A 25,155-nucleotide genomic window follows, 5' to 3' on the forward strand; every position below is an offset into this window, starting at 1 on the left:
TCTAGAACCCTCAGTTTGTTTTTCAGAGTCCATCATCTCTCATGGTTTGTCTCCCCCTCCGACTTACTCCCCTTCATTCTTCCCCTCCTGCTATCTTCTTCTTTTTCTTTTTTCTTAACATATGTTGCATTATTTGTTTCAGAGGTACAGATCTGTGATTCAACAGTCTTGCACAATTCACAGTGCTCACCATAGCACATACCCTCCCCAATGTCTGTCACCCAGCCACCCCATCCCTTCCACCCCCCACCACTCCAACAACACTCAGTTTGTTTCCTGAGATTAAGAATTCTTCATATCAGTGAGGTCATATGATACATGTCTTTCTCTGATTGACTTATTTCACTCAGCATAACACCCTCCAGTTCCATCCACATCATTGCAAATGGCAAGATCTCATTCCTTTTGATGGCTGCATAATATTCCATTGTGTATATATACCACATCTTCTTTATCCATTCATCTGTCGATGAACATCTTGGCTCTTTCCACAGTTTGGCTATTGTGGACATTGCTGCTATAAACATTGGGGTGCGCGTACCCCTTCGGATCCCTACATTTGTATCTTTGGGGTAAATACCCACTAGTGCAATTGCTGGATCGTATGGTAGCTCTATTTTCAACTGTTTGAGGAACCTCCATACTGTTTTCCAGAGTGGTTGCACCAGCTTGCATTCCCACCAACAGTGTAGGAGGGTTCCCCTTTCTCCGCATCCCCGCCAATATCTGTCGTTCCCTGACTTGTTAATTTTAGCCATTCTGACTGGTGTGAGGTGGTATCTCATTGAGGTTTTGATTTGGATTTCCAAAACTATTGTTTTCTTTACCCCCTCTGCTCCCTACTTCAGTTAATGCTTGCTCCATCTTTTTCAAGATAGGTAAACAACTCATAACCAAAAGGTTGAACAGCCACAGAAGAGAATATATGCAAATGGACAAGTACATGAAAAGATGCTTAACATCACCAGGTATCAGATATATGAAAACTAACACCACCAGATCCCATTATATACCCACAAAAATGTCTAAAATACAAAAGTTTGACAATACAAGTGTTGGCAAGGATCTGGAGCAACATCCATTGCTAGTGTGGATATAAAATGATATAACCACTTCAGAGGAGAGTCTCGCAGTGTCTTATAAAGTTAAGTTTACATTTTCTACATCATCTAGCAATTCAACCCCTAGCTACTTCCCCCATGAGAAATAAAAACATAATCCACACGAAGACATGCACATAAGTGTTCAGAACAGTTTTCTTTGTAATAGCCCCAACTTGAAGTGAACTCAAACATCCATCAATAGGTGGTGAAATAAATAAAATATGGTACATCCACACAATATATAGTATGCAGTCAAATGAAGTCACAGGCTACTAATAGAGACAACATCCTGTGTGAATTTCAAAAATATTATGCTGAATGAAAACCACCAGACAAAAAAGAATGCATATTGTAGGATTCTATTTATATGACATTCTAGAAAAAGAAAAGCTAATTTATTGGGACAGAAAGCATGTAAGTGGTTACCCAGGTTGGGTAGGGTGGGGGAGTTGTTTCCAGACTGGGGAAGGCATCAGACAACTTTTTGGATGATGGAAATACTCTGTCTTGTTTGTGGTTACATTTGGTTGTGGGTGTATACATTTGTCAAAACTTATCAAACTATATACTTCAAATAGACACGGTTTTATTTTATGAAAAGTGTGTCTTTAGGAAGTTGATTTAACCAGCGGATGGGAATTTAAAAAAAGGGGGGGTGGTCCATCTCTTCCTTTCTGTCACCTCCTACAACGAATAAGTTACCCGATTCTCCTGACTCAGACTTTAAACATTTCTCTCAAATGAGACTCTTCTCTCTCTCACTCTCTCTCTCTCTCTCTCTCTCTCACCTCCTTGCAGAGCCATTCATACATGGGTCCCTCTTAAGGGTCATTTGTAGTCACGCTGAGTTTTTACAACTTTATACCTTTGTATATTCTGCACCTGCCACCTCTCTTGCCCTTCCTTTTCTCCCTTCCGACGTATTTCTGTTTCGTAGAGATTTCCTTCTCTGTGAAGCTTTTCCCCACGTATCCAGGCAGATGGAGATATCGCGGAACGTTTTACTCAATCCTAACACAGCATTGGCTCGTTATCATTTGGTTGTGTCTGTGAAACCTGTTCCCCGTCTAGGCTGTGTACGCTTTGATGTTCCAGGCTGTGCCTAGTCATACCTGTGCCTCGAAGCGCCAACGGGATGACACTTAAATGTTTATTGAATTCAAAGTACCAGGCACATACATTGCCCACATTTCTATTGATGAGAAAGTTAGCAACATAAATGCTCCTGCTAGCATCAATTTTTTTCCTTTCCAGCCTTCCCATAATCTCTTATCCATATCTTTCTTGTAACACTTATTATTTCCCTACTAGACTGTGGACTTTAAACAAATTTGCAGGATTTTAAGCACCTAGGAATCTCCGCCTTAATTTTAAGCAACCTTGTCAAATCTGAGCATGTTTGCTCTGTTTGCTTCAGAACTTTTAAAAAATAAATATGACATTTATAGATAGAGTTGAAGGCTCCCGAGTACCCCTTCCCAAAGCCATTCCCTTTTCTCCCTTTTCGAAAGGCAATCGTTCTCTTAAATCTGGTGTTTATCATTTATTTGCATATTCTTAAACCAAGTATATATGAATTCATAAATAATTCATAGTATTGTTTTACATATTTTAAAACTTTATACAAATAATATAATACTACACACATTCTGCAAGTTGTTTTTTGTTTTGCTCGACATTATATTTTTACATTGATCCATGCTGATACATGTAACTCTAATTTAAATGGGTGACTTGAGGACTACGCCTGCATAAATGTTCAACTAGATGTAGTTCAACTCTGTGTGAGCAGAGAACATGTTCCGAAAATATATATGTATCATATATATAAAATTTTTCTCTCCAAACTTCACTGTGGAAGCCGAGTCAGGCACCATCTTTAAAACCTCCTTCTCTCTCACGCTTACGTCAGATCACATTTACTTGAAGTATCTTTTCTCCTCTACCTCCATTGCTGCTATCCCAGGCCATGGTCCCATCAGGTCTTGGCAAGACCACCAAGATAGTCTCCTAATTGGCCTTCCTACTTACTGACAACCTCCCATCCCTCTCTCCTTTACACAGCTGTTGGGGCAACTTTCCCAAAGGCATGTCTGACCACATCAGATATGACCCTGACCTTAGAACCCTTTGGAAGCACCTATTATTCTTAGGATAAGGATCAAATTCTTAACTCTGCCCAGCTCTTGGCCCCTCACCAAGCTGCCCCTGCTCTCCAGTTTCCCCGTCCCTCCTGCATCCTGGCCTTCACCTAAAATCTCCTCCTCACCCTCCTCACACCTAACTCCTCAATCTAGGTCAGCTTCCCTTGTTATTCACTCTTAAAGAGCCTTCTTTTCCTCCTGCGTCTATTAATTCCTATTTGGTATTACACATTCACTAGTGGGATTGATTTGATTGATTGGCTGGCTTTCAACTAGACTCTAAGCTTCGTGCAGGATTGAACCGTGTAGGTCTATGCTTGCTCTGCCATGCGTCTGGACCTTTCTTACAGCAAGTCCTTCATAAATATTTGTTAAAGAGTGACTGAACCCCTGGGAAATTGATTTAAAAAAATTGACCTATAGGATGATGCAAGCCTAGCTGCTAAGTGTTGGGTTAGACAATCATTTACTTCAAATGAACAAGATTCAAGGACACTGTAAATTGTGGAGACCTGTGCCCTGATAGGCCAGGAAATGTATCCCTCCCCAAAGGTTGAGACTTGGCAATTCCCAATACCCTCTGTCGGAAGCCAGCTGGCTGCCCACACCTTTGAAAACACGGTGATACATTAACCTCAAAGGCGAAGTCCAAGGGCACAACTTTGCTGTAGGGCTGTCTGCCTGACTGCAGCTTGGATAGCCTGTTCTCCAAATGTGCCCTGACGTCGGTGGGAGTTTCTTGTGCTCAGTGGGTCTGTGTCAGCCTCTGCAGCACATTCTGAGAGAAGAATCTGGCCTAAGGACATTTCACCTCCTGCCTCTTTGGGGATTAAAGTGGAGTTTAGCCTTTATACTTGTTTCCTTTTTTTCCTTTTTTTGGCCCTAATGCAATTTAACCTTCAGTTGCTGTTGGTATTTACTCCCATTTTACTATTTATAAACCATTAGATAAAAATCTGAATGGGGCGGTGGGGTGGGAGGAGGGGCGTACAATCAAGTTCCCAGTCTTTTGCCAAAGTGCCCACCTGGCACAGTCAATGGCACAAGGGGAAAAACGTTCTGGCACTTTGGGATCCAACAGAAGCTTCAGAATTTAAAGTGTTTTATGTCTTTTGTATTATTAAAAATGGTTTTCAATCTTTAAAATGTGTTAGCCTCTAGGATGTCAGAAAACCCTCACCAAGTGACTACTCAGAGCATCATGTTATATATAATACAAGAAATATGCTCTTAATGGAAAAGATTTCCTGCCAAGTGTTCATACAAAGCAGAGACACGAAACCCTAAGTTGCATATAGGGTTCTTTAAAATACAGTATGGCAAGATATTACAATATTGTCAGAAACATCTGTCAAAATAAACTCCCTCTCAAAGTACCTTAGACACACCTCAGTATAGGGTTTATCAGAGAGCATTATAACTTGAATGTCTCCTCACTCAAGACTGTGAGCCCCTTGAGGCCAGAGCACATTTTTCAGCTGTTTGTGATAGACTTAGCTTCCATCAGGTTATCTGGCCCATGGTAGGTGCAAAAGGAAAAGGAATTGGAATCAGAGAAGTATGCTCCAATCTTGCGTTCATATTTTCAGACTCTAGGGGGCCTTGGCAAATACCTAACCTCCTCAGGTTCTGTTATGCTGTAAAATGGGGAATCACACCTCCTCACAGGGCAGCTATGAGAATGAAGTGAGGTGTGTGTCCCGCGTGTAGCAGGTATTCATTCAGTGAATGAATCAGTGTTATCATCAAGAACGTAAGAGCTAGGATGCCGGGCTCGCCTCCTGTCGCTAGCTGTGTGACCTTGGGCAAGTTCCACAAGACTCTCTGAGTCTTGGCTTCTCATCTGTAAAATGGGAATGATAATAGCTACGCATCAGATTTGTGATGAGGAACGGATTTCAGACTGTTGGATTTAACGGACCCAAACCAAACAAAGTCTAGTGACTAACGCAGAATTGCCAGTCCTTTATTTTTCCAAGTCAGAATGTTCCAGAAAAGAAACTATCATCTACCCTCACCATAAAAGAAAGAGTATTTTAAGACCAAAAAAAGCAGGACGGGTTAGTTTCTTCAAATGAACATATCTTTAAGGAAAAATGCTTTCCGCGGTCTTGACTTCAGAATGATGAGAAGTTTAGTCTTGTGCCTGCACGAGCCCACGTCCAGCCTTTGGGAACGAGTAATTAGACAGATTAAATGAGGTGATGTGCGTAAATAGCTGAGCAGAGAGCCCAGCACACAGGAAACACTAAGTAAATATTAAGTGCTATTTCATATTATTTCTATCATCATCATAAATTAAAATACTTAACAATTCCATTAAAAAGTCTGATGAATGAACTAAATGCCTTAACAGGGCGTTTGTTTGTAACAAGGGCAGTTAACAAAGGAAAGAGGTAATGACACGAATAACTGACCAGAGGCTTGGGGGAATAGCTAGATCACCATCAAACATTCACTGAGGGAGGACTGCTTCCGTTGCAGGCGCTCCTTCAAGTATTTTGCATGCAAGACCTCATTGGGGTTTCACAGAAACCCCGTTTTTCCACATTAGGCAGCTGAGGCACTGAGAGCTTATGGTCACCCGCTAGTAGGTGGGGGGCTGACATTCCAGCCCAGGCAGTCAGACTCCACCACTGTGGTCTCCTGCTTCCCCTTTATCTTCATAAAGATAAAATATATGACAAATTCCAATGTAAGTGAATATGCTGTATCAATAGAAGAAGGGAAAGATAATGGAGAGGAAGAGCGACAGACCGTGTCATTGAACTAGATACGGGGCAGCAAGGAAAAGCATTAGAAGATGGGCGGATAGCCCCATAATCACATCAAGCCTGATGTAAAAATGTCATGCTCTAGAAATGTGTCAGATACCGTTTTAAGTGCAGTTGAAGAATTTGATGTGTCAAGGGCTTGGCACATCACCTTTATTTTCGGCTGGGCTTCTCCAGTTGGGTTTTCTGAAGTGTGACATGCCTTTGATAGTGATGGCTGGGAGGGGTGAGGCAGGAGCGAGGGGGGAGAAGAGCCGTTTGGCTCTGAGTCTTGTTCCCAGCGTTTTCAACGCGCGCCATTGCCAAGGCAGCGGAGGAAAGTGCTGGTAGGGCTCGGCGTTCCAGCTGGAGAGGCCTGAGCAGCCAGGTGGGCACTGCCTGCCGCTCGGTCCACCTGCCTAGGGCCCAGGCTCACGAACCAATCTGCCTTTCCCGCGAAGCAGCCCCTGCTCCGTGGCTCTGCACCGGCTCCACGGCGGGGGCCCGAAGCCAGCCCTGGAAGCGCGCCCGTGCAGAGTGTAGTAAAACAAGAGGTCACATTTTCCCCGAGCCTCGCTGCCAGCACGCGGCCCGCAGTCCGCCGAAACTGGCGGTAGCGGGCTCCCAAACCTCCCTCCAGCCCAAAGCGGACTCGTGGGCTTCTGGGAGGTGGTTCAGCCGCAGCGTGCCCTGGATGCTTCCCAAGCTGACCTTCCACGGCCGGGACCGCGGAGCATCCAGGCAAGGTCCCGGGGTCGTGGAAGGGGCTGCCAACGAGAGATGCTCTTTTGAAGACCAGAGGCCTTTCTGCTGGGTTGAGGCGAAGCCTCCGAGGTTCACAGGATGCCAAAGCACACAGGCTTTCCATCATCTCATTATTAATCTTGTTTCTTATTAACCCAAACAGACACTGTAGCCTTACCCCGGTGCTACTCAGCACAGAAATTATATCTTCAGGGTTCAGACTGATGGCATTTGCTGCCTTCCTGGCTCTGCTCTAAGCCCTTTATGTGGATCGTCTACTTCTCACCACCGCCCTTCACAGAAAATGATGGGAAAGTGGAGGAGAGCAGTAACGCGCCGAGGGACAAATGGTGAGTGTGTTTGGAGCCCAGCTTAACTCCAGCCACACATCAGCACCTTTATCTCATGAGGATTGTGAAAATAATTATTTAAGTGTTCGTGTCTCTGTTTTCTTCCCAGCTAGATTACGAGCCTCTGAAGGGAAGAGCCCGCTTAATGCGAGGATGCTTCCATAATGTCTCAGTCAGCTCGATTGCCATAATAAATACCACAGACTGCGTGGTTTAAACCACAGACATTTTTTTCTTAGAGTTCTGGAGGCTGGACATTTGGGGTCAGGGTACCATCAGGGTTGGGCTCTTGGTGAGGTCCTTTCTTCCTGGTTATGTACTCACATGGTCTTCCTTGGTGTCTGCTTGCAGAGAGAGAGAGAGAGAGAGAGAGAAAGAGAGAGAGAGAGAAAGAAATATCTCTTCTTCTTACAATGGCACACTATCCCCATCCATGAAGACTCCATCCTTACGGCTGACTCACCTCCCCAAATCCCCACGTCCTAAAATCGTCACATTGAGGGTTCTCGGATTCCAACAGGTGAATTGGGGAGGGGGCGCAAACATTCAGTCCATAACACAGAATATTCATTCACACACTTGGGAAATATTTATTGAATACCTATTAAATGCCGAGGACTGTGCTAAATATTTGCCTATACAAACGCACACAAAAATCACCAAGCCTGTTCTTTGGGAACTAATAGGGCTATGAGGGTCGTGCACAGGGAAGTCAATGGGTTATTACAAAACGACAAGGTCTACCTGGCATGTCATAGGCCATTTAGGCACATCTTAGTTATATTTATGCTGTCCTCTCAAGAGTGCCACTGGAAGTTAACCTATTACATTTATTTATTTATTTTTAAATTTTAGATGCAATAAACAAGAGAGTTCTCAGATAAAATACTTAAATTAGTCCAATGGTGGGTGTGGCATCATAAAAAATATATATATTTGGTCTTTGTCTTTGGTTCCTGACACAGAGATCCTAAATCCCTTGGAATTTCTTGAGTGTGAGAGATGCTAGGAATATCTTTTGTTCTAAAGAGGTGACTCTGGAGGGGCCCCCAGGTAGCTTCAGAATGTGGGCATGTGGCCAGAAAGACCAACCCTTGATTGGAAGCCTGGAACTTTCAGCCCCTCCCCCTTCAGCCTCTGGGGAGGAAAGTGAGGGTTGGGCATTGAGTGGATCATGGCAACCTGATGACAGTTCCATAAAACCCCTAAATGACAGGGTTGGGAGAGCTTTCAGGTTGGCAAACACACTGGGGGGCTGGGAGATGTCCCAGGAAAGCACGGAAGCTCCATGCACTGCCCCCCACTTCCTTGTCCCATGCATCTCTTCTATTTGGCTGTTCCTGAACTGTACCCTTTATAATAAACTGATAATAGTAAGTGAAGTGTCTTCCTGAGTCCTGTGAACCATTCTAGCAAGTTATTGCACCTGAGGAGGGGGCGTGTGAACTGCCGACTTACAGCCTGCTGGTCCGAAGTAGAGGTGCCTTGGGACTTGAGACTGACGTCTGGAGTGAGGGTGGTCCTGTGGAACCGAGCTGTTTAAGTTGTGGGATCTGACCCTAACCCCAGGTCATTAGTGTCAGAACTGAACTGAACTGTGGGACACGCTGGAGGGACCCAGAGACTCAGAGATCTGGTGGTTGGTGTTGGAAAACAGCCCGCAGCATTCTTGAGAGAGCAACTTCAATTCATCCATCATTCAACAGGGACATCAGAAGATACACACATCTTCTGCCAAAGTGTATCGCTGACTAAAAAAGCACAATTTCATTTTTATGAATTGTATGACGATAGAAGATAAATGTTTAAACATTTCATTTGAAGTTCCTGTCGCAATTATTATTATTTTTTTAAATTTAAAATTTTGTTAGTTGACACAGTGCAATACTGGTTTCTGGAGTAGAATTCAGTGATTCATCCCTTACACGCAACACCCAGTGCTCATCATGACAAGTGCCCTCTTTAATACCCATCCCCCATCTAGCCCATCCCCCATCCCCCTGCCCCCATCAACCCTCGGTTTGTTCACCATCGTTAAGAGTCACTTATGACTTGTTTCCCTTCCTCCTTTTTTTCTTTTCCCCCTCCCTGTATGTTCATCTGGATTTTTTTTCTTAAATTCCACATATGAGTGAGATCATGTGGTATTTGTCTTTTTCTGGCTGACTTCTTTTGCTTAGCATGATACACTCTAGCTCCGTCCACTTTGTTGCAAAAGGCATGATTTCATTTTGATGGCTGAGTAATATTTCATTCTTTTTGCTGGCTGAGTATACACACACACACACACACACACACACACACACAGTGGAATATATATATTACATATATATATATACCACCTCTTCTTTATCTGTTCTTAGCTGATGGACATTTGGGCTCTCCCCATAGTTTGGCTATTGTTGATAGTGCTACTATAAATATCGGGGTGCATGTCCCCTTTAAATCTGTATTTTTGTATCCTTTGGGTAAATACCTAGTAGTGCAATTGCTAGGTCATAGGGTAGCTCTATTTTTAACATCTTGAGGAACCTCCATACTGTTTTCCAGAGTGGCTGCACCAGTTTGCATTCCCACCAACAGAGCAAGAGGGTTCCCCTTCCTCCACATCCTCGCCAACACCTATTGTTTCTTGTGTTGTTAATTTTAGCCATTTTGGTTCCTGTCCCAATTATTATAAAGTCCTCCTAGTTCCTCTCCCTGCTTCTGTTCTTGTCCTGCTCTGACTCACCCCCCTCTCCTGTCCCCTCCCCTGAGTAGCCAGGGGAACAATGCTAAAAGCCCATCAATGACTTGTAATTGTTTTTAGGTTAAAACCTAGATTTCCTACCATGGGCTGCAGTGACCTGCATGATCGATCTTCTATCCTCCCAGGCTCCTATGACGATGGTAACGATCGATACACTGCTAGAATTTACGGAGCCTCCACTCACACTCCATATGCTTTCTCTCACTTCATCTTGTGACAACCCTAGTTCTCTTCCTCTCGAACTTTCCCAGCAGTCACACTATGCTCCTCTCCCTTCCAAATACTTGCAGAGCCCTTTTCCACCTCTGGACCTTTGCATTTGCTGTCCCCTTGGCTCAGGATGCTGTTGCCTCAGCTCTTCTCATGGCTGGCCCGCGTCCCTTCGTCAGACGTCAGTGCAAACATGGCCTCTCTGGAGAGGCCATCCTTGACCCCTCCCTCTAAGCAGCTCCCTGCAATTACGAAATCCTTTCCTGTTAAGGAGTCCTTGCTGATAAGCACTTGCTGGAGCCTGTCAGGATCATGTTTATTCTTTTCTCATGCCCGTCTGTTTTTCCCACCTAGAATGTTCTGCAAGCTCCATGGTAGCGGTTTGCTAACCACTGCCTTGCTCACTGCTCTAGCATCTAGTGTGTGCACGGAACAGAGGAGGTGCTCAATATGTATTTAGTGAATGAACTGATGTATTAAGTAAAAGGCTAAAAAAAATTCCCTATACATTTCTTGGTAAGTAGTGACTACTTAACTGTGTCAATATTTATAGATTAACAGGTCAGGTTTTCATATGGTCACTAGATGTGTATGTATTTGTTGGCGGAGTGACCACATGAAAAGCAGCCCATGTGAGCCCTGGGGAACCATACCTAAGTGTTTCAGATAGCGCCGGGTGATTGGGGGAGTACTGCCATTCAGTTAAGAGCAGAGAGGTGCAGGAGGAAGGAGTGGCCGGCTGTCTGGAGCTGTCCGAGAAGGAGCAGGTGCACGTGCTTGGGATGGGGAGTGGTTTAGTGTGGGCTGGAACTTGGGGTAGGTGGGGTGCGGGTAGAAGGGTGATGAGTGGTGGGAGACGGTGTTGAGGGCTAGACCACAAAGGATGGAGAAAGGTGCTGAATGCCGTGCCAGAGAGGACAGGCTTTATGCAGTGGCCGGCCCTGCAAATGAGGGAGAACCCAGGACATCAGAGGGATTAGATTAATGACCCACAGAAGGCAGGGCACAGACTGAAGAAAGCAGGGGCCGCTGGCAGCACATAGGCTCTCCCTCCACGATGGCGGTACAGTCAGAATGGAGAGGATGCTGTGCGCTGACTTAACGCTCATCACGTTTGCTCAGTAAATATCACATATTCCAATATGCACATTGAAATATACCACACACTCTATTAAACTGGTTAAAGAAAATTCAGGTGTTAGGATAGAGAGGTATACGCTTTCTGAAACCCCAGTCTGATTGCTAATGTAGACATAAACTTTACACGTCCTTAAATGAAGGACTGTAGATTTAATATGTAGCAAATCACAGGATTAAGGGCTGGAAGGGCCTGCAGGGTAGACCTCTGTCCTTAGTCTTCATTCTCACTGTATGGCCTTGATCTTTTCACCAGGGGCTTCTTCACACCCCTGACCACGCCACACACTCGGCCACCTCGAGTTATGCTCTTGCTCTCATCTCTCTGTTTCTGTCTCCCACCCCTGCCAGGTGAGATCTTATTCTTCTTGGCCAAGGTATGCAGTCGTGTCTGATGCCTTCCATAACTTTGTTCAGGTAAAATCAATTGCTCGGCTCTATGCTCTTCTGTCATTTGCACGGAGGTCTATCATGTAAATACACATGGGGGCATAGTCGTGTGGGGCTCAACAGGGCAGGCGCTAAAGCCAGACTGCTTGCATTTGCTTTTGACCAGCCATGTGAATGACTGCACTGCTCTGAGCTTTAAGTTTTCTTATCTGCAAAATGAAGATAAGAATAGTATCTCCAATAACACCAGCCATCTCATAGGGGTTTTAGAAGGATCTGATGATGGGCTAACACATGTGAAATGCACAGCAGTCCCTGGCTCACAGTAAGGGGTTAAGCGTGTTAGCTATTCTCCTGTTTGTGGGTTTCTGGGGCAAGGGTTGTCGGTCTTATTCATCTCTGTAACTTCGGAGCCTGGTACAGTGCCTAGTGCCCGGTGGGCCTCAGGGAGTGCCGCCGAATGAGTGGATTGGACAGATGAGCAAACTGAGGCTCAGAGCAGTTAAGGGACATGTCTGTGGCCTCACTAGGCCACGCACCCCAAACCTCGTGAGCCCCAGGCCAGTGCTGTTAGGTTGGCCATTGATTTGGTCACCTCTGAACGTGGAATAAGTTGTTTTGTCTGTGTGCCTTTAGCAAGGAAGACTCAGTGCATTTAAACTCACTTTTCAGGTTGCCTTTTATGACGTCTTTGAGAGAGACATTTACAGTTACAGAACATAAAAAAAAAAAAAAAACCGAATGTAAATGTAAACTTAGGAAATTACTGTGATTTAGGGAATGATAGGTGTTATTTTTTCACAAGTTTTATATAATGTGAGTGCGTGCCCTGGAATAATCTGAACAAAAGTTGTAAATAAAGCTGAAGAGGGCTCATTTTTAAGATCGGGCAGGACGGCAGTGTGTGCATTCTCTTTCAGACCTTTGCAAAATGTGTGGTATTTCTAACAAGTTAAATATGAGACATTTCCTCACAATATTTATTGGCCTAAGACACTGTGAGACAGAGGTATACTCATGCTTTGGGGCCCGGATTTAGAGCCTCAGTTCCCTAAGTGTGTGTGCTAGGGAGAGGGGGAGGGCAAGGAAGGGTCCAATTTCCTGCCCTCAGAACTCAGAGGTCTTGTGCTCCACCTGCCCTGACTCGGGGCCCACTTCTGATTTGAGGGGGGAATTTGAGGATCCCGAATCCACTGCAAGATGGTTCTGCTGTTGGGCCCACTTTGATCTGAGTCCCCATGTCAGTTAAGGACACCAATTTGTTGATTTCCCTCTCTGTGCCAGGCTTTTATGTGCTTTATCTCATTTAATCCTTGTGAGAATTTCACATGTGATGAAAGAGATGCCCCGAGAGGTTCAAAGACTTGACTTAATCAGGATTCAAAACGTGGTGCATGGTGGAAACAACCCAAATGCCCTCAACTGGCAAATGGATAAACAGAAGTGCAGTATATCCGTACAAGGAATATTACTCAGCCATTAAAAGGAATGAAGGGCTGATGCATGTTATGTATTAGCCAGGATTCTCCAGAAAAAACAGAACCAATAGAAGATATATACATATATCTCTCATATGTTAATATTATCTATTAATAAATATAAATACAGTATATATTAATATATGCCATACAATAATATTATGTCATATATGTAATAAGGAATTAGGTCACGTGATTATGGAGGCTGGCAAGTCCCAAGACCTGCGGTCCATAGGCTGGAAACTCAGGAGAGCTGGTGATGTAGGTTCTAGTCTAGATCTGAGTCCAAAGGCAGGAAAGGACTGGTGCTCCAGCTCGAAAACAGGCAGAGAGAGAGAGAGAGAGAGAGAACAAATTCTCCCTTACTCAGCCTTTTTGTTCTATTCAGCCCTTCAACAGATTGGGTGAGGCCCACCTGCACTGGGGAGAGCAATCTCCTTTTCTCAGTCCATCCACTCAAATGTTAATCTCAACCGGAAACACTCTTCTAGACACACCCAGAACGTTTAACCAAATATCTGGGCACCCTATGGCTCAGTCAAGTGGACACAGAAAAATTCACCATCACTTGCTATAATGACATGAATGCACCTCCACAACATGCTAAATGAAAAAAGGCGGACACAGAAGGTTACAGGTTGTACGATTCCATTTACGTAAAACACCCAGAACAGAACTGTTTCCAAATCCATGGAAACAGAAAGCAAGTGTGGTTGGCAGGGGCTGGTGGGGCGGGGGTTGGGGGTGGGGAGTGACTGCTTAATGGGAATGGGGTTTCCATTTGGGGTGATGAAAATATTCTGGAACCAGATAGCCGTGACGTCACACAGCACTGTGAATGTACTTAATGCTGCTGAATGGCACACTTTAAATTGGTTAAAATGGTGCATCTTATGTTGTGGTTTTTTTTGCCACAAAAATAATAATTTTTAAAACACTGGTGCCTCTGTCTTTGAAGACCTTGTTCTCACATGGCTCGAGGTGCTTCTGCCTTGTTCCTGATTCCCAGGCCCCACCTTGCACCTGGAGCTCCCGTGAAGAAACGGCTCAGTCCGTCAGTCCCTCTGCCGCTGGGCCAGCTGGCTCTTCGAGGCCAGCCCTCCACTTCCCTTCCCTTCCCACAAACGCTGGGCTGGGGCTTTGTCCTACAGCAGAAAGCTATGATGTCACTCATTCCAACTTCCTGCCTGCTTGTAGTTCTTGGCTGACTGCTCCTTCATCTCTCCGTGGCTCCACCTGGCCCCAGCTGCTTGTCTGAACTCTCATCTGCAGCCTGTCGTTGGAGGGCCTGGAGTTCCACAGGCTGCTGCTGGGCCAGCCTGGGCTTGTCCATCTCAGGGAACCAGTCAGGCTGACCTGCGTCAAGGGTTTTCAGTGTCTGCCCCACTCACCATCAGTCCTTTCTCCCCGTAGACTCTTCCTTACTCTCCTATCCTATTCCTGACTCCTTGTACCTGTCAAAGTATCCCCAAAGTGACAATTAGTCCTCTGCAGAAACTGACTGAAAGCTACTCATTCTGGTCTTCTTTGCCTTTCCCTAGCTGGGCCCATGTTCCCAGAAAACATGTGGGATTTACGCACCTCCCCACCCCTCATTCATCTTCCCAACCTGTACATCTAGGAAAGATGGCGCATCAGGGAAAAAGCCACATAATCCAAAACAGAGAACTGAAATGCTAGGAATTCTGAACACAAAAGGAAAGAAGAAACGATTACAAGCTCAGAGGAACATGGTTAGGGACCCCTGGGGGTCTTCCAACATCGCTGAAACTACATGTTGCAGGCAGCTGTGTCTCCCCTCCATGTCTCTCATCCCAAGGCCCCTGTCCTGTCCTGTAGGTACTTGATTCCATTGCACCTCATCTTCCTGCCAATATGAACCACATACCGTCTCCCTCCTCCCCAGCAGCCTTCAGACACCTGCTCAATTTCTGAGTAAGTGGCCATACTTCATTTGTTATGAATTTCCCAAAGTCTGAAAGGGATGATGTCATTAGACATGTAAAGGGTAGAAAGAGCCCTTTTCATCTTCTGGCTACAAGGGTTCTAGCTCTGAGTGAAGCCTGGCTCACCTGTGCAGGGCTGGCAGGAGAGAAAGACTCGGAGCCCCGTCAAACTTCCAGGGGGCAGAGGGAAGAGATGCACAGCATCTGGGACAGAGGTGCAGGGCTCGGGCCTGAGAAAGCAAATCTCGTGCTGATTGAGAGAATCAAGCAGTTTCTGTCCTCCTGGGTACTGCAATAAATACAAAGAGGGAAGAAGACACAGTCTCTGCCCTCAGAGGGGAGAGTTAGAGGAGCCTGGTGGAACAGTCTGAAACAGCAGAGGAAAAAAGGTTGGGAAGAAGAGTGGCAGGGAAACGTGGTGCAGGCTAGACCAGTGTGACTTTTCGTGATGCTGTACCTAGTTTCCTCAGCCCCCAAATGGCCATGAAGAAACAGTGGTGCTCTTCCTAAAATGAAATGACGTATCTGATGTGAAGCCCTAACCCAGCACTGGGCGCTATCTCTGCCTCAAAAAATGTCAGTTCTGATTTTCCCTTTCTGGGCTGAGCTGCCAGGGCATTCTCCTGCAGGCTGTGGGCAGCCACAAGGGTCGGTGAGCAGGAAAGGAATTTCAGAATCCTGGCAGAGAGGGGAATTAGGAAGGCTATAAGAGGGGCTTGTGGAAAGTTAATCCAAGCTTGTTCTGACCGAGTTCTGGCAAAGACCAAAAGATCTAATGGGATGCACTCAGGTCCCGGGGCCGGGTAAGTTACTGGAATGGGAAGGCTTGCGGTGATCCCCCTCACGCCCTGCTTCAGGCAATAAGATCATGTCTGAAATCTTTTCTGGAAAGCTCTCTGGAGCTCTCAAGCAGTGGGGGTTGCCAATCCCTGGTCCCCCAAGCGGAAGCCGAATGTGTGGGATAGAAAGGGAGGGACTCTACCCTCCTTTATCAATCATCGTTGCCAGCCATTTTTCACTCCAGCTAAAATTTAGTAGGTATATTAAAATGCATCCAGGCACAATAAAACCTTGTTTGAAGTTTAAAATATAGCTTGTCAGATGAGTATTTAGTGGTGTGTTTTAATATGCAGAAGTGCAAACCGGAATTTAATGTGTAGGCTAAAGTACACATTAGCAATTTCATAAGTGATTGAAAATTGCAGTGTCCATGAGCAACGGGGGGGTGGCGAGGGTAGAGTGGGGGGGGGAGAGAGGGAAACAAAAGATCATAAAACCTTGGGATCTATTTTCTATTTTCTTTATTCCCCTAAATAGGACCTTGAACTCCCAGGTGAATGTATAATGGAGTTTCCTCTTATTTATTACTTTATGTTATGTTTTATTGAGATGGAATTCATGTAATATAAAATTAACCCTTTAACCGTTTTGTAATTCAATGGCATTTAGTACACTTGCAGTGCCGTGCTGCGTAACAGCACCTCCACGGACTTCCGGAACAGTCTCATCACCCCCAAAGGAAACCCTGCATCCATTAAGCAATCCTGCTCCTCATTAAGCAGTCCCTCCTCATGTCCCCTCCCTCCAGCCCCTGGCCACGACTAATCAGCTTTCTGTCCCTAAGGATTTACCTATTCCAGATCTCTTTCTCTTCCTTTAAAAAATTTATTTCCTTATTTATTTTGCTTTTGTTCCTTTCCTATGATGCACAGGAGCCCGTGTGTTTCTCTGGGCCGCCAGCAATGCCTGCTGCTTTGGCAGAATTCAGAGGTTGCGATGCTGGGAGCCAATATGTCGAGTTGTAGAAAGGCGGGGGGGCATAGGACAGAGCCTAGCTTTCTTGACTCAATATAGGTAAGGCTAGGAGACCGGCCTACTAAGTTTTCCCTAAGGGGGCTATTAAACTTTTTGTATCACTGACCTCTTGGCAGTCCGACGAAGCTCTTGGACCTCTTCTCAGAACAATGATCTGAATAAAATAAAGCATACGGGATTGTAAAGGGAACCAATTCTATTGAGATGCAGTTATAAATACCGGGTGGTCAAATAATTATATATGCTTCTTTATTAACACATTCAATAGCAAGACCTAGCCGTGGGTCTAATAACACTGTAATTTTAAAGTAGTGAGAGGTGTAAATTATATTTTGAGATGTCTGCGACACTATAATGTGATATGAAAATATCTGATTTCTACTGGTGGCAAAGTCACAGGTATTGCTAACAATACTGTAGCTCGTTGCTTGTGTTCATAATTAAACGGAACGTGAATGTACGTTTGTGAAAACAAAGACATAATTTTCCTCCACCCCAGTTCACTCATAGACCTTAGTTAAGAACCCTTGCTCTGGGATCGATGGTTTCTAATCTATTTTCAGCCACGGATCCCTCTGAGAATCTACAAAAACTGTCTGCAGACCTTCTCACCAAAAAAAAAAAAAAAAAAAGTATTTGTCTACAGATACAAAAATTGTATCATGTTTGTCCTGCGTGCCCATCCATAGACCATTTCCAAGCCACTGGACACCAGGTTAAAAACTCCAGTTCTAGACGTACCAACGGTTAAGGGCACTGAACCACTTAGCATTCTTTGACTATAAATAACAGAAGCTAACTCTGGAACCGGGCAGTTTTAAAGGGTCTTTATGGGAGAAGCTTCTGGACAGTCTTATCTGCATCTGACATCCGGGATGAGTAAGCTCCATCCATGACCATGCTTTTGACATTCTGATCATCGTCCCACGTTCTGTTCATGTCTGAGTGGCCTGAGTTGGGTCAGGTGCCCTTCCCTTCACTAAGGAAAAGCTAGTCACCTTGACGAAATACTTGAGCAGACTCTATCTAATGAGGAAGAATAATTTGTCAGAAGGAATCTTAGGCACTATTACCAAAAAAAATTGGTTTTAAAGAAAAAGAAAAAGAAAAGAAAGAGAAAAGATAATAGTGTGGACAGGGGGCAGGCAAAAGGGAAAGTTTAGGTTACATCCCATGAAAAGAAGTGATGATACTGTTTTAAAGATTTTATTTATATATTTGAGAGAGAGCAGGCAAGCATGAGTGGGGGGAGGGGTAGAGGGAGAGGAAGAAGCCGACTCCCCGCTGAGCAGGGAGCCCCACATGGAACTCCATCCCAGGACCCTGAGATCATGACCTGAGCCGAAGGCAGACGCTTCACTGACTGAGCCACCCAGCCGTCCCTGATTTTTTTTTTCTTCCTTATTCTAAGACATACTTTCTGGGAACATTCTGATGCTTCTGAAATCATAAAATGCCTCTCAATATGTGCATACATTGAAAAAAGCCCCCCTGCCTTCCTCCTCACTCTCAGGAAGGTAAACTGTAGTTAAATCCATGTTGCATCCTACCGTGGAGGAGTCTTAGAACTGAGGAAGTGTGGCCTAACAGAGTCAAAGCCATTCAAGGTGATGCCTCGAAGCGTCAAGGAACACATCCACACCTAGGCACTTCATGCCAGCTTCTTTTCCCTTTTCCAACGCAGATTTTACCTAATTTGGCTGTGATTTCACATCAGATGTTTGTCGCACCACTGAATGCAGAGATACAATACAATCCCACCGAATGAGTGCAGTAGCTACTAGCCAAGCTCTCTTCCAGGCACAGTGAGCATTACAATAGGAGATTAATACAGAGCCATCTGCTCTCCAGAAGTTTACAGCTTGGATGTAGAGACTGCACACAAATGCAGGAAGCGGGTAAGAGACTCACCTGCACTGCTAACCTAAGTCATATTCACTTGCAAGGCTAACCGTAGTGCTGCGAAGGGGAGTCAGGCATTCAGAGAGCAGAGTGCGGGCTGAGTGGAGGAGGCCGACCCTGGGCTGTCCCCGCCCTGTGCCTGTGTGGAAACAGGGCTTCCAGGACCCTTCTCTGAGAGGAATGAGAGGCTCTGAGAAGTTACACATCTTGGTCATTATCTAAGAGAGGCAGAAGCCGCGGGTGAGGAGAGCCATGGACCCAATGGGCTTCTCACTGGGCCAACAGCCATTCATCTCTCAAGCCTCTGCTTAATGGTCACTTCCAGAAAGATCTTCCCAGACCTCTCAATTTAAAACTAGGTCTCTCTACTAAACTCTCTAAGAGTACCTTGGTCTTCTCCTTCAAAACACTAAGCAGAATCTGTAATTATATATTTATTTTTCTCTCCACTGGTCTGTGAGCTTCTCTAGGGAGGGAAAGGACCGTGTCTTTTTGCTTGCCTCTGTACCCACAAAGTTCAGTATGCTGCCTGCACATACAAGGTGCTCAGTAAATATGTGTGGACTGATTGAAGAGTTAAGTATGGGCTAGAAACCATACCAGTGCTTTCTTTTTTTTTTTTTAAGATTTTATTTATTTATTCATGAGAGACAGAGAGAGAGAGAGAGAGAGAGAGAGAGAGGCAGAGGGAGAAGCAGGCTCCCAAGGAGCAGGGAGCCCGATGCGGGACCCGGACCCTGGGATCATGACCTGAGCCGAAGGCAGACGCTTAACCATCTGAGCCACCCAGGCGCCCCATACCAGTGCTTTCTGATAATGATGAAGCTCAACTGGGGACAAGGACGCAGTTTTTCAGAAACACCTTTTGATGTTAGAAGTGTGCCAGACCAAAAGGGACAGCTGAACTAGGAGGCATTGACGAAGATCTTGAGATTATGGATCTGAGAGCTAAGATAATTAAGAAGTTCTGCTTTTCGGTTTGGAATTTAAAACCTGAAGTGGACGATTTACAACCTATGGAACAAAGCTGAGCTTCCATCCTGCCCATGTGGACTGTTCTGCATTTAATGGGACTCTGGAGGGGGGGTGGTGGTGTTAGTGTGGTCTCATTTTCCCAAGCAAACACCAAACCAAACCAAACCAAAATTAAAAAAATGAAACTCTAAAGGAATTAGAGAAGCCTGAAGACAGGCAAGTTAATGAAGCTCTTCTTTCTCCTGAAATAGAAACTTAACATTTGCAGGCAGGGAGAAAGTTGTGAAGAAATTGAATTGAAAGAATCCACTGGTGTTCTTGGCTTGGGAGTTTGCTCCAGTTGCTGGAAGCGGGAAGATGTAGGGAGTCCTTCCCCTCCTTTAGCTGCAGACTTAAATTTCACAAAACCGGAGGCAGTGAGCATGAAGATCCTGGTTGAACTTTTCATGAGTGCTCCAGTACCTCTGTACAAATGAAAACAGAGATCTTTAAACTTTTCCTTAGACGGGGTTTTCTAGCATTCTGGAAGTGGGCAAGGCTACCTTTACCGTAGAATTGAGTAAGTATAATTGTGTTCAGAGTCTTTGTTTAAAAAATACATTTGACATTACTACCAGTAAGAAAAACACATTTTTATTCTAATACTCGATACTTATGCAGTAGTTTTCTCTGAAGAATTCAAATTCTAGCTAAGTGGATGGAATGGGTAGGCTAGCTTCTAGTGGAAATGCAAATGTCTGGGGCTTAATGCTCTACTCCTCCTCAAGTATACGAAGTTGGGTATTTTCCCCTCGAGGATTAGGGAAGATAAATTTCGCCCCTTGCCTAGTTCTAAAAAAAGTCTTTCCAGAAGGTCAGGCTTCTGGGAATTTGTATCAGATTGAAGTTCAACTCACACCTAAAGGTTTGACCTCTGTATTCAGCTAGGCCTTACTTAAATGTTTGAGGTCTCAGTTTCCCCCTTGTTAACAGGGACTAAAAACAGTATCTCTTCTTAGGGTTAAGTGGCTTTCCTTTGCTAGAACAGTGTTTGGTGACCTAAGAAAGTCTCATCTCAATACACACGTGCATGTGCGTGTAAGGACACACACTTCCAGGTTGCACGGACCAGTACCGGTACAAAAACGGTTGGGGGTGAAACTGAGGTTGCCAACTTTCCATTTTGCCAAAAAATGACCAAAATCAACCCCCCCAAGCCCCAACTATCACAAATATAATAGTCACTGATAAAAGAGAGAAAAACATTTAGCTTTGCATTGCTCTTATGACTCTTGGGTTGCCCCTGAACGGCCAAAACCTCTCCACAGACCCCGCCCCCTGCAAGCAGATGAGCCTGGGACCTCTGCTGTAGACACCACTCAGCAGGCATGCACGGGGCCCAGGGAGCAGATTTATGAACACCACCGACCTCAGTTCCTAGCAGCGGCAGCCAGGCCACAAACCCAGTTTGGGTTCTGAGGGTTCTTCTGCAAACGCTCTGAGGCCCTCAGACTTCCCTGTTGGAGGCCTCCCCCTCCTGTTTCACGGCCGATATTGTTTATCCCTGGCCCAGCACTGCACAACAGGGCACATCGCTGAGGCACCAGGCAGTGTTTCCTCCTCTATCCTGAGTGTGAGTCCTTGTCCCCTTCCCAGGGTCGCACAGGGACCCAGCATGGTGTGTCTTCCACAGACCTATCCTCACCATCACCTGTTTTCACTTCCTTCACGGCATCCCGAGACAGCAAGCACAAGGCACAAGGGCTCATCAGTCGTCTCTGCTTTTTCCATGTTTGCTTATGTCCCAGTGGCCCAAGCATGTCACATAACCTAGCCCAGGTCACCCCCAGGGGGGCTGCAGCAAGGCCATGGGTACTGACGTATGATTCACTAGAGGTCATTAGTGCAACAACTTGTGAACTTCCCTTCTTAGACATGCATTGCAAGATGCGGAGCTTTAACTTATAAATTATGGTGCTTTCACAAAGCTGCAATATAGATGTTATTACTAGTATAAGGAAGCATTTGGAGTCACCTTATTAAGGGGCTGAATCCTACATCAAATGGCTCTGCTTGCCTCATAAAATTATTCATTAATTTTTAGCAGTGGCCTTGGGAAGTTATGTACATAATATTTAGAGGAAAATGGCATTTACAATTATAATGCATTCAAGCAAGCCACACGGTAATACCAGTGCCCCAGTTTGGAACTTGAGGCTTGCTACTTTCATATTTAATGGCATACATGTCCCCCCATCCCTCGGCCCTCGTACAGGGGGCGGTAGGTACCCGCCTGTCTCATCTCCTAGAACTCAAACTCCTTTGAAGGCAGGCATCTCACCTCCCCCATGCTTATTTTCCTCACTCGTCCAGCCCCTGTACCACTCAGTAGATGCTCCCTAAATGCTTGTTAAAATAATCAATCAATAGTTGCCTTTTATTAAACACTCCTATGATCCAGGGACTTCACTCAGAGACTGGGTCACCAATTCTCTCCCAATGCCACAGATAAGTGTTATTCTCTACAGTTCACCCCTGAGGGGACTGAGGTGCCCAAAGCTCACGGGGGATGGGCTGGAATTCCAGCCCCGTCCCATTTGAGGCCAGGACACTTTCCTCACTGCTGCTTTAAGTGAGGAGCTGGAAGCAGACAGTCAGAAGTGAAAAGATTGGCCTCTAGGTGTGGAGAGAGGGACCGAGGGAAGAGGAGGAGGCAGTAGACTGCTGGGGGGGGGGGGGCGGGCTCAAACTATTTACTGCCTTTGCAATAAAATAAACGCTCCTTAATTAAGACAGAGAAACGCTGGTCGAAAACCCGGTAGGAGAGCCAGCTAATCAACACCAGCTAATTCTTGGTGGTGAGGAGAGGAGGGACTGGAGAGGCCTCTTGGGCAGATGACAGTCCCACAGGTTGTCCTCAGGTGAAAGGTGGCCATTTTCTTTTACATTTTGCCTGTAGTTTTTCCTACTACTAGATCAGTAATAATACTAAAAAGAGCGACCATTTTAGATACTACAGTCTACAGGGCGTGTGAGTGTATGGCGGGGGCAGCTGGGCAAAGCGCTTTACATACAACGCACGATCTCATCTGATCCTCACAACAACGCATCTGACATGGATTTTATTATTCTTAATTTATAGATGAGGTAACCATGCCCAGGGAGATTAGCTTTCCGGAGATTTCCCGGCTTGTAAGAGGTAGATCCAAAACCTAAGTCTATTTGACTAAATGCCCCGAATAACATTTAGCTGTGGGCTCTGCGCGGCTTTGGCGCTGGTCTGAGGTGGCAAATTGTGAATCCCATTTATTCAAGCGAAGCCGCGCACGTGCCTGTGTAATTTACAAAAACAAATCCAGGTCAAGATATCCGTCCGCTTGAGGTTTAAAAGCCTACTGTGGAGAGCCGCACAAATCTCTACCCATTCATTCACTCTTTCGCTCCCTCAACAAGTGTTTATTGCGCACTTCGGTATTCCAGGCAGGGCGCTAACCTAGCCCTAGCGGGGAGAACGGTGAACGCGAGAGACGTGGTGTTTGGCTCCCCCCTCTCCCCCTCTCCGATTTTACTACCTCGTGGGCGACGCAGTCCCAGAAGAAGGAAATGTGTCAGCCCGGGGATGACCTGTACCGGCGGCGCCTAGCGGCTGGGTGGTCAGGGCAGGCTCCCTGGAGGCGGCGGCGGCCCGAGCCCGGCACGCAGGACTGGTCCCGCGACCCTGCGGAACCGGCTCGGAGGCGAGCGCTGGGGCCGGGCCGGGCCGGGGCGGGCCGGGGGGGCGAGGGCGAAGGGGGTGGGCTGCGGCTGAGGTCCGGGCGGGGGCGGCGGGCGAGTTAGGGTTAGGGCGAGAGGATTCGGCTTCCCGGCGGCAGAGGGCGCCTGGCGCTGCGGTCCAGCGCGCCGGAGCCGCCCGCGCGGGCGCTGAGAGGAGAGGCGAGGCGGGGAGCGCGAGCAGCGGCGGCGGCCACTGCCACGTATTCCCGGCAGTGGCGGCGGCGGCGGCGGCGGCGGCACGGGAGGAGGTGAGCGGCGCCGGCGCCCGCGGGCAGGTGGGCAGGGAGCGGCGCGGCGGCGCGGCGGGCGGCCGCGGGGATCGGGCGCCGGGCACCGGGCGGGGGTGCCCGCGCCGGGACAGCGCGGTTCCCGCCACGCCAGCTCCGCCTCCGCTCCGGGTTGCCGGCCGAGGCCCGGGCGCAGAGCCGGTCCCGAGCGCAACTCGTGTCGGCGGGGGCGAGCGGGGACCGAGGGGACGCGAGCCCGCCCGCCAGTCGCGGCTCCGGACGGGAATCCCCGCCGCTGCGGGAACGGGGTCGGCGCCGGAAAAGTTGGGGCGGACCGCTAGCCCGCATGGGCCGGGCGGGAAGTGCGGGTGCGGGGCGGACCCCGGGGGGCGCAGGGACGCGGTGGGGGGGGGCGCGTCCCGGGCCGGAGGCGGGGCGGCCGGGAGGGCCCCGTTTGGGAAGGCGGGAGACGCGGCTCCTCCGCGGGCGGGGAGAAAGGGGGTGCGCTCCGGCTCTCCCGCTGCAGTGGGCAAGTGCCGGGGGCCCTGCGCGTGAGGAGAGAGGGAGAGAGGGAGGCTCTCCGGGGGGCGAGCACTGGGGACCGGAGGCGAGCCGGTGGCGGAGTAGAGCGATGGGGAGTGGGTTTTGCCTACTCTCCGCCTCCGTTGGGGCAGACCCCGAGAGAGGGGTCAGGCTCGGAGAGTTGGGGACACCTCTGGCGTCTGAAGACCGGATGGGGAGTTCCTGTAAGGGGTGCGAGAGGGAGCTGAGCGTTGCTTCCTCCACCGCTTCGGTCAGGTCCCGCCCCTCCCCGTCCATCAGGTTCACCTCCCACCCTGCAGTGCTTTTGTCCTGGGGAAGTTGAGGAGGGGATCCCTGAGTGGGTGAGCTAGGTAGGGGTTCCAAGGTGAGCAGGATTGGCCTGTATGACATCCTGACTGCCGCAGGGAGCTGTCTGAAAGCACAACTCTGACCTCCTCCCACACCCACCCACCCCAGGCCCTCTGCATAGGGCATGTCAGGGATTCCCTGGACGGGGCCAGCAGGTCCGCAAAGGCCAGCCGCACGGCTGCTCACAGGGTCCTGGGTATCCTCAAGGGGAAGAAGACGTGGCCCTTTATTCCCTGGCTGAGCCTCGTTTTGCAGAAACAAGTGGTTCTGGAGAAGCTGGATGCTTTGTTAGAACAGCCTGTGTGGTGCCCCTTGACAACAGTGATGACTCATGTTGGCCTTTTTTTCTTTTTTCAAATAAACTTTGTATTCAGGACACGAGTATGCCAGGTCATTTGCGACATCGATGGAGCTGGAGACCCACACCATGGGCCTTTTGAACCCTAGTTCTAGTCCTAGGTGCAGGAGCAAGGAGGATGACCTTGGATGGGCCCTATCTGGACTTGAGTTTCCATTTCTCTGAAATGGGGTATAAAAACAGAACTAGATAATCTGGTGGAGGCAAGAGTCAGCTTCTGAGGGAGACTG

The 25,155-nt window shown here is 47.2% G+C and overlaps 1 long non-coding RNA gene across 1 annotated transcript in view; it reads left to right on the forward strand.

Moving 5' to 3' along the window:
* The first annotated feature begins 23,372 nt into the window (after positions 1-23,372).
* LOC112840450 (uncharacterized) overlaps positions 23,373-25,155 on the forward strand; it is a 70,568-nt gene continuing 68,785 nt past the window's right edge. Inside the window, exons 1-2 of the long non-coding RNA XR_003212470.2 lie at positions 23,373-23,412; positions 23,548-23,697. This is a non-coding gene — a long non-coding RNA (uncharacterized lncRNA). The remainder of the gene's footprint in view (positions 23,413-23,547; positions 23,698-25,155) is intronic.

This window comes from Callorhinus ursinus, unplaced genomic scaffold (genome assembly GCF_003265705.2).
Source record: "Callorhinus ursinus isolate GAN/ISIS: 27379988/994484 unplaced genomic scaffold, GSC_fseal_2.0 scaffold76, whole genome shotgun sequence".
NCBI classification, from domain to species: Eukaryota; Metazoa; Chordata; class Mammalia; order Carnivora; family Otariidae; genus Callorhinus; species Callorhinus ursinus.